Source organism: Vanacampus margaritifer, unplaced genomic scaffold, assembly GCF_051991255.1.
Source record: "Vanacampus margaritifer isolate UIUO_Vmar unplaced genomic scaffold, RoL_Vmar_1.0 HiC_scaffold_33, whole genome shotgun sequence".
Taxonomy (NCBI): domain Eukaryota; kingdom Metazoa; phylum Chordata; class Actinopteri; order Syngnathiformes; family Syngnathidae; genus Vanacampus; species Vanacampus margaritifer.
The window spans coordinates 1-15,500 of NW_027520743.1; positions in this window are offsets into that span (position 1 = coordinate 1).

The window sequence follows — 15,500 nt, forward strand, 5'->3', positions numbered from 1 at the left end:
GTTAGGGTTTCAAACAGGGGGTTCAAATTAGGGTTAGGTTTTCAAACTAGGGTTTAAAATTAGGGTTAGGGTTTCAAACTAGGGTTTAACATTAGGGTTAGGGTTTCAAACTAGGGTTTCAAATTAGGGTTAGGGTTACAATCAAGGGGTTTTGCATTAGGGTTAGGGTTTCAAACTAGGGTTTAACATTAGGGTTAGGGTTTCAAACTAGGAATTTACATTAGGGTTAGGGTTACAAACTAGGGTTTAACATTAGGGTTAGGGTTGCAAACTAGAGTTTTACATTAGGGTTAGGGTTTCAAACTAGGGTTTTACATTAGGGTTAGGGTTACAAACTAGGGTTTTACATTAGGGTTAGGGTTTCAAACTAGGGTTTTGCATTAGGGTTTGGGTTTCAAAGTAGGGTTTCAAATTAGGGTTAGGGTTTCAAACTAGTGTTTTACATTAGGGTTAGGGTTTCAAATTAGGTTTTCAAATTAGGGTTACGGTTTCAAACTAGGGTTTTACATTAGGGTTAGTGTTTCAAACTAGGGTTTCAAATTAGGGTTACAGTTTCAAACTAGGGTTTTACATTAGGGTTAGGGATTCAAACTAGGATTTTACGTTAGGGTTAGGGTTTCAAACTAGGGTTTTATATTAGGGTTAAGTTTTCAAACTACGGTTTCAAATTAGGGTTAGGGTTTCAAACTAGGGTCTAACATTAGGGTTAGGCTTTCAAACTAGGGTTTCAAATTAGGGTTAGGGTTACAAACTAGGGTTTTACATTATGGTTAGGGTTTCAAACTAGGGTTTTACATTAGGGTTAGGGTTACAAACTAGGGTTTTACATTAGGGTTAGGGTTTCAAACTAGGGTTTCAAATTAGGGTTAAGGTTTCAAACTAGGGTTTCAAATTAGGGTTAGGCTTTCAAACTAGTGTTTTACATTAGGGTTAGGCTTTCAAACTAGGGTTTAAAATTAGGGTTACGGTTTCAAACTAGGGTTTTACATTAGGGTTAGTGTTTCAAACTAGGGTTTCAAATTAGCGTTACGGTTTCAAACTAGGGTTTTACATTAGGGTTAGGGATTCAAACTAGGGTTTTACGTTAGGGTTAGGGTTTCAAACTCGGGTTTCAAATTAGGGTTAGGGTTACAAACTAGGGTTTTACATTAGGGTTAGGGTTTCAAATTAGGGTTTTACGTTAGGGTTAGGGTTTCAAACTAGGGTTTAACATTAGGGTTAGGGTTTCAAACTAGGGTTTTACATTAGGGTTAATGCTTCAATCTAGGGTTTTACATTAGGGTTAGGGTTTCAAACTAGGATTGTAAATTAGGGTTAGGATTTCAAACTAGTGTTTTACAATAGGGTTAGGGTTTCAAACTAGGGTTTTACGGTAGGGTTAGGGTTTCAAACTCGGGTTTCAAATTAGGATTAGGGTTACAAACTAGGGTTTTACATTAGGGTTAGGGTTTCAAACTAGGGTTTTACATTAGGGTTAGGGTTACAAACTAGGGTTTTACATTAGGGTTAGGGTTTCATACAAGGGTTTTATATTAGGGTGAGGGTTTCAAACTAGGGTTTCAAATTAGGGTTACGGTTTCAAACTAGGGTTTTACATTAGGGTTAGGGTTTCAAACTAGGGATTTACATTAGGGTTAGTGTTTCAAACTAAGGTTTCAAATTAGGGTTACGGTTTCAAACTAGGGTTTTACATTAGGGTTAGGGATTCAAACTAGGGTTTTACGTTAGGGTTAGGGTTTCAAACTAGGGTTTTACGTTAGGGTTAGGGTTTCAAACTAGGGTTTAACATTAGGGTTAGGGTTTCAAACTAGGGTTTTACATTAGGGTTAGGGTTTCAAACTAGGGTTTTACATTAGGGTTAGTGTTTCAAACTAGGGTTTCAAATTAGGGTTACGGTTTCAAACTAGGGTTTTACGTTAGGGTTAGGGTTTCAAACTAGGGTTTAACATTAGGGTTAGGGTTTCAAACTAGGGTTTTACATTAAGGTTAATGCTTCAAACTAGGGTTTTACATTAGGGTTAGGGTTTCAAACTAGGGTTTTACATTAGGGTTAGGGTTACAAACTAGTGTTTTACATTAGGGTTAGGGTTTCAAATAAGGGTTTTGCATTAGGGTTAGGGTTTCAAACTCGGGTTTCAAATTAGGATTAGGTTTACAAACTAGGGTTTTACATTAGGGTTAGGGTTTCAAACTAGGGTTTTACGTTAGGGTTAGGGTTTCAAATTAGGGTTTTACATTAGGGTTAGGGTTTCAAACTAGGGTTTTATGTTAGGGTTAGGGTTTCAAACTAGGGTTTAACATTAGTGTTAGGGTTTCAAACTAGGGTTTTATATTAGGGTTAATGCTTCAAACTAGGGTTTTACATTAGGGTTAGGGTTTCAAACTAGGGTTTTACATTAGGGTTAGGGTTTCAAACTAGGGTTTTACATTAGGGTTAGGGTTACAAACTAGGGTTTTACATTAGGGTTAGGGTTTCAAACTAGGGTTTTGCATTAGGGTTAGGGTTTCAAACTAGGGTTTCAAATTAGGGATAGGGTTTCAAACTAGGGTTTATCATTAGGGTTAGGGTTTCAAACTAGGGTTTTACATTAGGGTTAGGGTTTCAAACTAGGGTTTTACATTAGGGTTAGGGTTACAAACTAGAGTTTTACATTAGGGTTAGGGTTTCAAACTTATGTTTTACATTAAAGTTAGGGTTTCAAACAGGGGGTTCAAATTAGGGTTAGGTTTTCAAACTAGGGTTTAAAATTAGGGTTAGGGTTTCAAACTAGGGTTTAACATTAGGGTTAGGGTTTCAAACTAGGGTTTCAAATTAGGGTTAGGGTTACAATAAAGGGGTTTTGCATTAGGGTTAGGGTTTCAAACTAGGGTTTAACATTAGGGTTAGGGTTTCAAACTAGGAATTTACATTAGGGTTAGGGTTACAAACTAGGGTTTAACATTAGGGTTAGGGTTGCAAACTAGAGTTTTACATTAGGGTTAGGGTTTCAAACTAGGGTTTTACATTAGGGTTAGGGTTACAAACTAGGGTTTTACATTAGGGTTAGGGTTTCAAACTAGGGTTTTGCATTAGGGTTAGGGTTTCAAAGTAGGGTTTCAAATTAGGGTTAGGGTTTCAAACTAGTGTTTTACATTAGGGTTAGGGTTTCAAATTAGGTTTTCAAATTAGGGTTACGGTTTCAAACTAGGGTTTTACATTAGGGTTAGTGTTTCAAACTAGGGTTTCAAATTAGGGTTACAGTTTCAAACTAGGGTTTTACATTAGGGTTAGGGATTCAAACTAGGGTTTTACGTTAGGGTTAGGGTTTCAAACTAGGGTTTTGCATTAGGAATAGGGTTTCAAACTAGGGTTTCAAATTAGGGTTAGGGTTTCAAACTAGGGTCTAACATTAGGGTTAGGCTTTCAAACTAGGGTTTCAAATTAGGGTTATGGTTTCAAACTAGGGTTTCAAATTAGGGTTAGGCTTTCAAACTAGTGTTTTACATTAGGGTTAGGCTTTCAAACTAGGGTTTAAAATTAGGGTTACGGTTTCAAACTAGGGTTTTACATTAGGGTTAGTGTTTCAAACTAGGGTTTCAAATTAGCGTTACGGTTTCAAACTAGGGTTTTACATTAGGGTTAGGGATTCAAACTAGGGTTTTACGTTAGGGTTAGGGTTTCAAACTCGGGTTTCAAATTAGGGTTAGGGTTACAAACTAGGGTTTTACATTAGGGTTAGGGTTTCAAATTAGGGTTTTACGTTAGGGTTAGGGTTTCAAACTAGGGTTTAACATTAGGGTTAGGGTTTCAAACTAGGGTTTTACATTAGGGTTAATGCTTCAATCTAGGGTTTTACATTAGGGTTAGGGTTTCAAACTAGGGTTTTACGTTAGGGTTAGGGTTTCAAATTAGGGTTTTAAATTAGGGTTAGGGTTTCAAACTAGGGTTTTACGTTAGGGTTAGGGTTTCAAACTAGGGTTTTATATTAGGGTTAATGCTTCAAACTAGGGTTTTACATTAGGGTTAGGGTTTCAAACTAGGGTTTTACATTAGGGTTAGGGTTTCAAACTAGGGTTTTACATTAGGGTTAGGGTTACAAACTAGCGTTTTACATTAGGGTTAGGGTTTCAAACTAGGGTTTTGCATTAGGAATAGGGTTTCAAACTAGGGTTTCAAATTAGGGATAGGGTTTCAAACTAGGGTTTATCATTAAGGTTAGGGTTTCAAACTAGGGTTTTACATTAGGGTTAGGGTTTCAAACTAGGGTTTTGCATTAGGGTTAGGGTTTCAAAGTAGGGTTTCAAATTAGGGTTAGGGTTTCAAACTACTGTTTTACATTAGGGTTAGGGTTTCAAATTAGGGTTTCAAATTAGGGTTACGGTTTCAAACTAGGGTTTTACATTAGGGTTAGTGTTTCAAACTAGGGTATCAAATTAGGGTTACGGTTTCAAACTAGGGTTTTACATTAGGGTTAGGGATTCAAACTAGGGTTTTACGTTAGGGTTAGGGTTTCAAACTAGGGTTTTATATTAGGGTTAAGTTTTCAAACTAGGGTTTCAAATTAGGGTTAGGGTTTCAAACTAGGGTTTAACATTAGGGTTAGGCTTTCAAACTAGGGTTTCAAATTAGGGTTAGGGTTACAAACAAGGGGTTTTACATTAGGGTTAGGGTTTCAAACTAGGGTTTAACATTAGGGTTAGGGTTTCAAATTAGGGTTTTACATTAGGGTTAGGGTTACAAACTAGGGTTTTACATTAGGGTTAATGCTTCAAACTAGGGTTTTACATTAGGGTTAGGGTTTCAAACTAGGGTTTTACATTAGGGTTAGGGTTACAAACTAGGGTTTTACATTAGGGTTAGGGTTTCAAACAAGGTTTTTGCATTAGGGTTAGGGTTTCAAACTAGGGTTTCAAATTAGGGTTAGGATTTCAAACTAGTGTTTTACATCAGGGTTAGGGTTTTAAACTAGGGTTTCAAATTATGGTTACGGTTTCAAACTAGGGTTTTACATTAGGGTTAGTGTTTCAAACTAGGGTTTCAAATTAGCGTTACGGTTTCAAACTAGGGTTTTACATTAGGGTTAGGGATTCAAACTAGGGTTTTACGTTAGGGTTAGGGTTTCAAACTCGGGTTTCAAATTAGGATTAGGGCTACAAACTAGGGTTTTACATTAGGGTTAGGGTTTCAAACTAGGGTTTTACGTTAGGGTTAGGGTTTCAAATTAGGGTTTTACATTAGGGTTAGGGTATCAAACTAGGGTTTTATGTTAGGGTTAGTGTTTCAAACTAGGGTTTAACATTAGTGTTAGGGTTTCAAACTAGGGTTTTATATTAGGGTTAATGCTTCAAACTAGGGTTTTACATTAGGGTTAGGGTTTCAAACTAGGGTTTTACATTAGGGTTAGGGTTTCAAACTAGGGTTTTACATTAGGGTTAGGGTTACAAACTAGGGTTTTACATTAGGGTTAGGGTTTCAAACTAGGGTTTTGCATTAGGGTTAGGGTTTCAAACTAGGGTTTCAAATTAGGGATAGGGTTTCAAATTAGGGTTTATCATTAGGGTTAGGGTTTCAAACTAGGGTTTTACATTAGGGTTAGGGTTTCAAACTAGGGTTTTACATTAGGGTTAGGGTTACAAACTAGAGTTTTACATTAGGGTTAGGGTTTCAAACTTATGTTTTACATTAAAGTTAGGGTTTCAAACAGGGGGTTCAAATTATGGTTAGGTTTTCAAACTAGGGTTTAAAATTAGGGTTAGGGTTTCAAACTAGGGTTTAACATTAGGGTTAGGGTTTCAAACTAGGGTTTCAAATTAGGGTTAGGGTTACAAACAAGGGGTTTTACATTAGGGTTAGGGTTTAAAACTAGGGTTTCAAATTAGGGTTAAGGTTTCAAACTAGGGTTTCAAATTAGGGTTAGGCTTTCAAACTAGTGTTTTACATTAGGGTTAGGCTTTCAAACTAGGGTTTAAAATTAGGGTTACGGTTTCAAACTAGGGTTTTACATTAGGGTTAGTGTTTCAAACTAGGGTTTCAAATTAGCGTTACGGTTTCAAACTAGGGTTTTACATTAGGGTTAGGGATTCAAACTAGGGTTTTACGTTAGGGTTAGGGTTTCAAACTCGGGTTTCAAATTAGGGTTAGGGTTACAAACTAGGGTTTAACATTAGGGTTAGGGTTTCAAATTAGGGTTTTACGTTAGGGTTAGGGTTTCAAACTAGGGTTTAACATTAGGGTTAGGGTTTCAAACTAGGGTTTTACATTAGGGTTAATGCTTCAATCTAGGGTTTTACATTAGGGTTACGGTTTCAAACTAGGGTTTTACGTTAGGGTTAGGGTTTCAAACTAGGGTTTTATATTAGGGTTAAGTTTTCAAACTAGGGTTTCAAATTAGGGTTAGGGTTTCAAACTAGGGTTTAACATTAGGGTTAGGCTTTCAAACTAGGGTTTCAAATTAGGGTTAGGGTTACAAACAAGGGGTTTTACATTAGGGTTAGGGTTTCAAACTAGGGTTTAACATTAGGGTTAGGGTTTCAAATTAGGGTTTTACATTAGGGTTAGGGTTACAAACAGGGTTTTACATTAGGGTTAGGGTTTCAAACTAGGGTTTTGCATTAGGGTTAGGGTTTCAAACTAGGGTTTCAAATTAGGGTTAGGGTTTAAAACTAGGGTTTATCATTAGGGTTAGGGTTTCAAACTAGGGTTTTACATTAGGGTTAGGGTTTCAAACTAGGGTTTTACATTAGGGTTAGGGTTACAAACTAGGGTTTTACATTAGGGTTAGGGTTTCAAACTAGGGTTTCAAATTAGGGTTAAGGTTTCAAACTAGGGTTTCAAATTAGGGTTAGGCTTTCAAACTAGTGTTTTACATTAGGGTTAGGCTTTCAAACTAGGGTTTAAAATTAGGGTTACGGTTTCAAACTAGGGTTTTACATTAGGGTTAGTGTTTCAAACTAGGGTTTCAAATTAGCGTTACGGTTTCAAACTAGGGTTTTACATTAGGGTTAGGGATTCAAACTAGGGTTTAACATTAGGGTTAGGGTTTCAAACTCGGGTTTCAAATTAGGGTTAGGTTTTCAAACTAGGGTTTAAAATTAGGGTTAGGGTTTCAAACTAGGGTTTAACATTAGGGTTAGGGTTTCAAACTAGGGTTTCAAATTAGGGTTAGGGTTACAAACAAGGGGTTTTACATTAGGGTTAGGGTTTCAAACTAGGGTTTAACATTAGGGTTAGGGTTTCAAACTAGGAATTTACATTAGGGTTAGGGTTACAAACTAGGGTTTAACATTAGGGTTAGGGTTGCAAACTAGGGTTTTACATTAGGGTTAGGGTTTCAAACTAGGGTTTTACATTAGGGTTAGGGTTACAAACTAGGGTTTTACATTAGGGTTAGGGTTTCAAACTAGGGTTTTGCATTAGGGTTAGGATTTCAAAGTAGGGTTTCAAATTAGGGTTAGGGTTTCAAACTAGTGTTTTACATTAGGGTTAGGGTTTCAAATTAGGTTTTCAAATTAGGGTTACGGTTTCAAACTAGGGTTTTACATTAGGGTTAGTGTTTCAAACTAGGGTTTCAAATTAGGGTTACGGTTTCAAACTAGGGTTTTACATTAGGTTTAGGGATTCAAACTAGGGTTTTACGTTAGGGTTAGGGTTTAAAACTAGGGTTTTATATTAGGGTTAAGTTTTCAAACTAGGGTTTCAAATTAGGGTTAGGGTTTCAAACTAGGGTCTAACATTAGGGTTAGGCTTTCAAACTAGGGTTTCAAATTAGGGTTAGGGTTACAAACTAGGGTTTTACATTAGGGTTAGGGTTTCAAACTAGGGTTTTACATTAGGGTTAATGCTTCAATCTAGGGTTTTACATTAGGGTTAGGGTTTCAAACTAGGGTTTTACATTAGGGTTAGGGCTACAAACTAGGGTTTTACATTAGGGTTAGGGTTTCAAACAAGGGTTTTGCATTAGGGTTAGGGTTTCAAACTAGGGTTGCAAATTAGGGTTAGGATTTCAAACTAGTGTTTTACATTAGGGTTAGGGTTTCAAACTAGGGTTTTACGGTAGGGTTAGGGTTTCAAACTCGGGTTTCAAATTAGGATTAGGGTTACAAACTAGGGTTTTACATTAGGGTTAGGGTTTCAAACTAGGGTTTTACATTAGGGTTAGGGTTACAAACTAGGGTTTTACATTAGGGTTAGGGTTTCATACAAGGGTTTTATATTAGGGTGAGGGTTTCAAACTAGGGTTTCAAATTAGGGTTAGGGTTTCAAACTAGGGTTTATCATTAGGGTTAGGGTTTCAAACTAGGGATTTACATTAGGGTTAGTGTTTCAAACTAGGGTTTCAAATTAGGGTTACGGTTTCAAACTAGGGTTTTACATTAGGGTTAGGGATTCAAACTAGGGTTTTACGTTAGGGTTAGGGTTTCAAACTAGGGTTTTACGTTAGGGTTAGGGTTTCAAACTAGGGTTTAACATTAGGGTTAGGGTTTCAAACTAGGGTTTTACATTAGGGTTAATGCTTCAAACTAGGGTTTTACATTAGGGTTAGGGTTTCAAACTAGGGTTTTACATTAGGGTTAGGTTTACAAACTAGGGTTTTACATTAGGGTTCGGGTTTCAAACTAGGGTTTTACGTTAGGGTTAGGGTTTCAAACTAGGGTTTAACATTAGGGTTAGGGTTTCAAACTAGGGTTTTACATTAAGGTTAATGCTTCAAACTAGGGTTTTACATTAGGGTTAGGGTTTCAAACTAGGGTTTTACATTAGGGTTAAGGTTTCAAACTAGGGTTTCAAATTAGGGTTAGGCTTTCAAACTATTGTTTTACATTAGGGTTAGGCTTTCAAACTAGGAATTTACATTAGGGTTAGGGTTACAAACTAGGGTTTAACATTAGGGTTAGGGTTGCAAACTAGGGTTTTACATTAGGGTTAGGGTTTCAAACTAGGGTTTTTCATTAGGGTTAGGGTTACAAACTAGGGTTTTACATTAGGGTTAGGGTTTCAAACTAGGGTTTTGCATTAGGGTTAGGATTTCAAAGTAGGGTTTCAAATTAGGGTTAGGGTTTCAAACTAGTGTTTTACATTAGGGTTAGGGTTTCAAATTAGGTTTTCAAATTAGGGTTACGGTTTCAAACTAGGGTTTTACATTAGGGTTAGTGTTTCAAACTAGGGTTTCAAATTAGGGTTACGGTTTCAAACTAGGGTTTTACATTAGGGTTAGGGATTCAAACTAGGGTTTTACGTTAGGGTTAGGGTTTAAAACTAGGGTTTTATATTAGGGTTAAGTTTTCAAACTAGGGTTTCAAATTAGGGTTAGGGTTTCAAACTAGGGTCTAACATTAGGGTTAGGCTTTCAAACTAGGGTTTCAAATTAGGGTTAGGGTTACAAACTAGGGTTTTACATTAGGGTTAGGGTTTCAAACTAGGGTTTTACATTAGGGTTAATGCTTCAATCTAGGGTTTTACATTAGGGTTAGGGTTTCAAACTAGGGTTTTACATTAGGGTTAGGGTTACAAACTAGGGTTTTACATTAGGGTTAGGGTTTCAAACAAGGGTTTTGCATTAGGGTTAGGGTTTCAAACTAGGGTTGCAAATTAGGGTTAGGATTTCAAACTAGTGTTTTACATTAGGGTTAGGGTTTCAAACTAGGGTTTTACGGTAGGGTTAGGGTTTCAAACTCGGGTTTCAAATTAGGATTAGGGTTACAAACTAGGGTTTTACATTAGGGTTAGGGTTTCAAACTAGGGTTTTACATTAGGGTTAGGGTTACAAACTAGGGTTTTACATTAGGGTTAGGGTTTCATACAAGGGTTTTATATTAGGGTGAGGGTTTCAAACTAGGGTTTCAAATTAGGGTTAGGGTTTCAAACTAGGGTTTATCATTAGGGTTAGGGTTTCAAACTAGGGATTTACATTAGGGTTAGTGTTTCAAACTAGGGTTTCAAATTAGGGTTACGGTTTCAAACTAGGGTTTTACATTAGGGTTAGGGATTCAAACTAGGGTTTTACGTTAGGGTTAGGGTTTCAAACTAGGGTTTTACGTTAGGGTTAGGGTTTCAAACTAGGGTTTAACATTAGGGTTAGGGTTTCAAACTAGGGTTTTGCATTAGGGTTAATGCTTCAAACTAGGGTTTTACATTAGGGTTAGGGTTTCAAACTAGGGTTTTACATTAGGGTTAGGGTTACAAACTAGGGTTTTACATTAGGGTTCGGGTTTCAAACTAGGGTTTTACGTTAGGGTTAGGGTTTCAAACTAGGGTTTAACATTAGGGTTAGGGTTTCAAACTAGGGTTTTACATTAAGGTTAATGCTTCAAACTAGGGTTTTACATTAGGGTTAGGGTTTCAAACTAGGGTTTTACATTAGGGTTAGGGTTACAAACTAGTGTTTTACATTAGGGTTAGGGTTTCAAATAACGGTTTTGCATTAGGGTTAGGGTTTCAAACTCGGGTTTCAAATTAGGATTAGGTTTACAAACTAGGGTTTTACATTAGGGTTAGGGTTTCAAACTAGGGTTTTACGTTAGGGTTAGGGTTTCAAATTAGGGTTTTACATTAGGGTTAGGGTTTCAAACTAGGGTTTTATGTTAGGGTTAGGGTTTCAAACTAGGGTTTAACATTAGTGTTAGGGTTTCAAACTAGGGTTTTATATTAGGGTTAATGCTTCAAACTAGGGTTTTACATTAGGGTTAGGGTTTCAAACTAGGGTTTTACATTAGGGTTAGGGTTTCAAACTAGGGTTTTACATTAGGGTTAGGGTTACAAACTAGGGTTTTACATTAGGGTTAGGGTTTCAAACTAAGGTTTTGCATTAGGGTTAGGGTTTCAAACTAGGGTTTCAAATTAGGGATAGGGTTTCAAACTAGGGTTTATCATTAGGGTTAGGGTTTCAAACTAGGGTTTTACATTAGGGTTAGGGTTTCAAACTAGGGTTTTACATTAGGGTTAGGGTTACAAACTAGAGTTTTACATTAGGGTTAGGGTTTCAAACTTATGTTTTACATTAAAGTTAGGGTTTCAAACAGGGGGTTCAAATTAGGGTTAGGTTTTCAAACTAGGGTTTAAAATTAGGGTTAGGGTTTCAAACTAGGGTTTAACATTAGGGTTAGGGTTTCAAACTAGGGTTTCAAATTAGGGTTAGGGTTACAATCAAGGGGTTTTGCATTAGGGTTAGGGTTTCAAACTAGGGTTTAACATTAGGGTTAGGGTTTCAAACTAGGAATTTACATTAGGGTTAGGGTTACAAACTAGGGTTTAACATTAGGGTTAGGGTTGCAAACTAGAGTTTTACATTAGGGTTAGGGTTTCAAACTAGGGTTTTACATTAGGGTTAGGGTTACAAACTAGGGTTTTACATTAGGGTTAGGGTTTCAAACTAGGGTTTTGCATTAGGGTTTGGGTTTCAAAGTAGGGTTTCAAATTAGGGTTAGGGTTTCAAACTAGTGTTTTACATTAGGGTTAGGGTTTCAAATTAGGTTTTCAAATTAGGGTTACGGTTTCAAACTAGGGTTTTACATTAGGGTTAGTGTTTCAAACTAGGGTTTCAAATTAGGGTTACAGTTTCAAACTAGGGTTTTACATTAGGGTTAGGGATTCAAACTAGGATTTTACGTTAGGGTTAGGGTTTCAAACTAGGGTTTTATATTAGGGTTAAGTTTTCAAACTACGGTTTCAAATTAGGGTTAGGGTTTCAAACTAGGGTCTAACATTAGGGTTAGGCTTTCAAACTAGGGTTTCAAATTAGGGTTAGGGTTACAAACTAGGGTTTTACATTATGGTTAGGGTTTCAAACTAGGGTTTTACATTAGGGTTAGGGTTACAAACTAGGGTTTTACATTAGGGTTAGGGTTTCAAACTAGGGTTTCAAATTAGGGTTAAGGTTTCAAACTAGGGTTTCAAATTAGGGTTAGGCTTTCAAACTAGTGTTTTACATTAGGGTTAGGCTTTCAAACTAGGGTTTAAAATTAGGGTTACGGTTTCAAACTAGGGTTTTACATTAGGGTTAGTGTTTCAAACTAGGGTTTCAAATTAGCGTTACGGTTTCAAACTAGGGTTTTACATTAGGGTTAGGGATTCAAACTAGGGTTTTACGTTAGGGTTAGGGTTTCAAACTCGGGTTTCAAATTAGGGTTAGGGTTACAAACTAGGGTTTTACATTAGGGTTAGGGTTTCAAATTAGGGTTTTACGTTAGGGTTAGGGTTTCAAACTAGGGTTTAACATTAGGGTTAGGGTTTCAAACTAGGGTTTTACATTAGGGTTAATGCTTCAATCTAGGGTTTTACATTAGGGTTAGGGTTTCAAACTAGGATTGTAAATTAGGGTTAGGATTTCAAACTAGTGTTTTACAATAGGGTTAGGGTTTCAAACTAGGGTTTTACGGTAGGGTTAGGGTTTCAAACTCGGGTTTCAAATTAGGATTAGGGTTACAAACTAGGGTTTTACATTAGGGTTAGGGTTTCAAACTAGGGTTTTACATTAGGGTTAGGGTTACAAACTAGGGTTTTACATTAGGGTTAGGGTTTCATACAAGGGTTTTATATTAGGGTGAGGGTTTCAAACTAGGGTTTCAAATTAGGGTTACGGTTTCAAACTAGGGTTTTACATTAGGGTTAGGGTTTCAAACTAGGGATTTACATTAGGGTTAGTGTTTCAAACTAAGGTTTCAAATTAGGGTTACGGTTTCAAACTAGGGTTTTACATTAGGGTTAGGGATTCAAACTAGGGTTTTACGTTAGGGTTAGGGTTTCAAACTAGGGTTTTACGTTAGGGTTAGGGTTTCAAACTAGGGTTTAACATTAGGGTTAGGGTTTCAAACTAGGGTTTTACATTAGGGTTAGGGTTTCAAACTAGGGTTTTACATTAGGGTTAGTGTTTCAAACTAGGGTTTCAAATTAGGGTTACGGTTTCAAACTAGGGTTTTACATTAGGGTTAGGGATTCAAACTAGGGTTTTACGTTAGGGTTAGGGTTTCAAACTAGGGTTTTACGTTAGGGTTAGGGTTTCAAACTAGGGTTTAACATTAGGGTTAGGGTTTCAAACTAGGGTTTTACATTAGGGTTAATGCTTCAAACTAGGGTTTTACATTAGGGTTAGGGTTTCAAACTAGGGTTTTACATTAGGGTTAGGGTTACAAACTAGGGTTTTACATTAGGGTTCGGGTTTCAAACTAGGGTTTTACGTTAGGGTTAGGGTTTCAAACTAGGGTTTAACATTAGGGTTAGGGTTTCAAACTAGGGTTTTACATTAAGGTTAATGCTTCAAACTAGGGTTTTACATTAGGGTTAGGGTTTCAAACTAGGGTTTTACATTAGGGTTAGGGTTACAAACTAGTGTTTTACATTAGGGTTAGGGTTTCAAATAAGGGTTTTGCATTAGGGTTAGGGTTTCAAACTCGGGTTTCAAATTAGGATTAGGTTTACAAACTAGGGTTTTACATTAGGGTTAGGGTTTCAAACTAGGGTTTTACGTTAGGGTTAGGGTTTCAAATTAGGGTTTTACATTAGGGTTAGGGTTTCAAACTAGGGTTTTATGTTAGGGTTAGGGTTTCAAACTAGGGTTTAACATTAGTGTTAGGGTTTCAAACTAGGGTTTTATATTAGGGTTAATGCTTCAAACTAGGGTTTTACATTAGGGTTAGGGTTTCAAACTAGGGTTTTACATTAGGGTTAGGGTTTCAAACTAGGGTTTTACATTAGGGTTAGGGTTACAAACTAGGGTTTTACATTAGGGTTAGGGTTTCAAACTAGGGTTTTGCATTAGGGTTAGGGTTTCAAACTAGGGTTTCAAATTAGGGATAGGGTTTCAAACTAGGGTTTATCATTAGGGTTAGGGTTTCAAACTAGGGTTTTACATTAGGGTTAGGGTTTCAAACTAGGGTTTTACATTAGGGTTAGGGTTACAAACTAGAGTTTTACATTAGGGTTAGGGTTTCAAACTTATGTTTTACATTAAAGTTAGGGTTTCAAACAGGGGGTTCAAATTAGGGTTAGGTTTTCAAACTAGGGTTTAAAATTAGGGTTAGGGTTTCAAACTAGGGTTTAACATTAGGGTTAGGGTTTCAAACTAGGGTTTCAAATTAGGGTTAGGGTTACAATAAAGGGGTTTTGCATTAGGGTTAGGGTTTCAAACTAGGGTTTAACATTAGGGTTAGGGTTTCAAACTAGGAATTTACATTAGGGTTAGGGTTACAAACTAGGGTTTAACATTAGGGTTAGGGTTGCAAACTAGAGTTTTACATTAGGGTTAGGGTTTCAAACTAGGGTTTTACATTAGGGTTAGGGTTACAAACTAGGGTTTTACATTAGGGTTAGGGTTTCAAACTAGGGTTTTGCATTAGGGTTAGGGTTTCAAAGTAGGGTTTCAAATTAGGGTTAGGGTTTCAAACTAGTGTTTTACATTAGGGTTAGGGTTTCAAATTAGGTTTTCAAATTAGGGTTACGGTTTCAAACTAGGGTTTTACATTAGGGTTAGTGTTTCAAACTAGGGTTTCAAATTAGGGTTACAGTTTCAAACTAGGGTTTTACATTAGGGTTAGGGATTCAAACTAGGGTTTTACGTTAGGGTTAGGGTTTCAAACTAGGGTTTTGCATTAGGAATAGGGTTTCAAACTAGGGTTTCAAATTAGGGTTAGGGTTTCAAACTAGGGTCTAACATTAGGGTTAGGCTTTCAAACTAGGGTTTCAAATTAGGGTTATGGTTTCAAACTAGGGTTTCAAATTAGGGTTAGGCTTTCAAACTAGTGTTTTACATTAGGGTTAGGCTTTCAAACTAGGGTTTAAAATTAGGGTTACGGTTTCAAACTAGGGTTTTACATTAGGGTTAGTGTTTCAAACTAGGGTTTCAAATTAGCGTTACGGTTTCAAACTAGGGTTTTACATTAGGGTTAGGGATTCAAACTAGGGTTTTACGTTAGGGTTAGGGTTTCAAACTCGGGTTTCAAATTAGGGTTAGGGTTACAAACTAGGGTTTTACATTAGGGTTAGGGTTTCAAATTAGGGTTTTACGTTAGGGTTAGGGTTTCAAACTAGGGTTTAACATTAGGGTTAGGGTTTCAAACTAGGGTTTTACATTAGGGTTAATGCTTCAATCTAGGGTTTTACATTAGGGTTAGGGTTTCAAACTAGGGTTTTACGTTAGGGTTAGGGTTTCAAATTAGGGTTTTAAATTAGGGTTAGGGTTTCAAACTAGGGTTTTACGTTAGGGTTAGGGTTTCAAACTAGGGTTTTATATTAGGGTTAATGCTTCAAACTAGGGTTTTACATTAGGGTTAGGGTTTCAAACTAGGGTTTTACATTAGGGTTAGGGTTTCAAACTAGGGTTTTACATTAGGGTTAGGGTTACAAACTAGCGTTTTACATTAGGGTTAGGGTTTCAAACTAGGGTTTTGCATTAGGAATAGGGTTTCAAACTAGGGTTTCAAATTAGGGATAGGGTTTCAAACTAGGGTTTATCATTAAGGTTAGGGTTTCAAACTAGGGTTTTACATTAGGGTTAGGGTTTCAAACTAGGGTTTTGCATTAGGGTTAG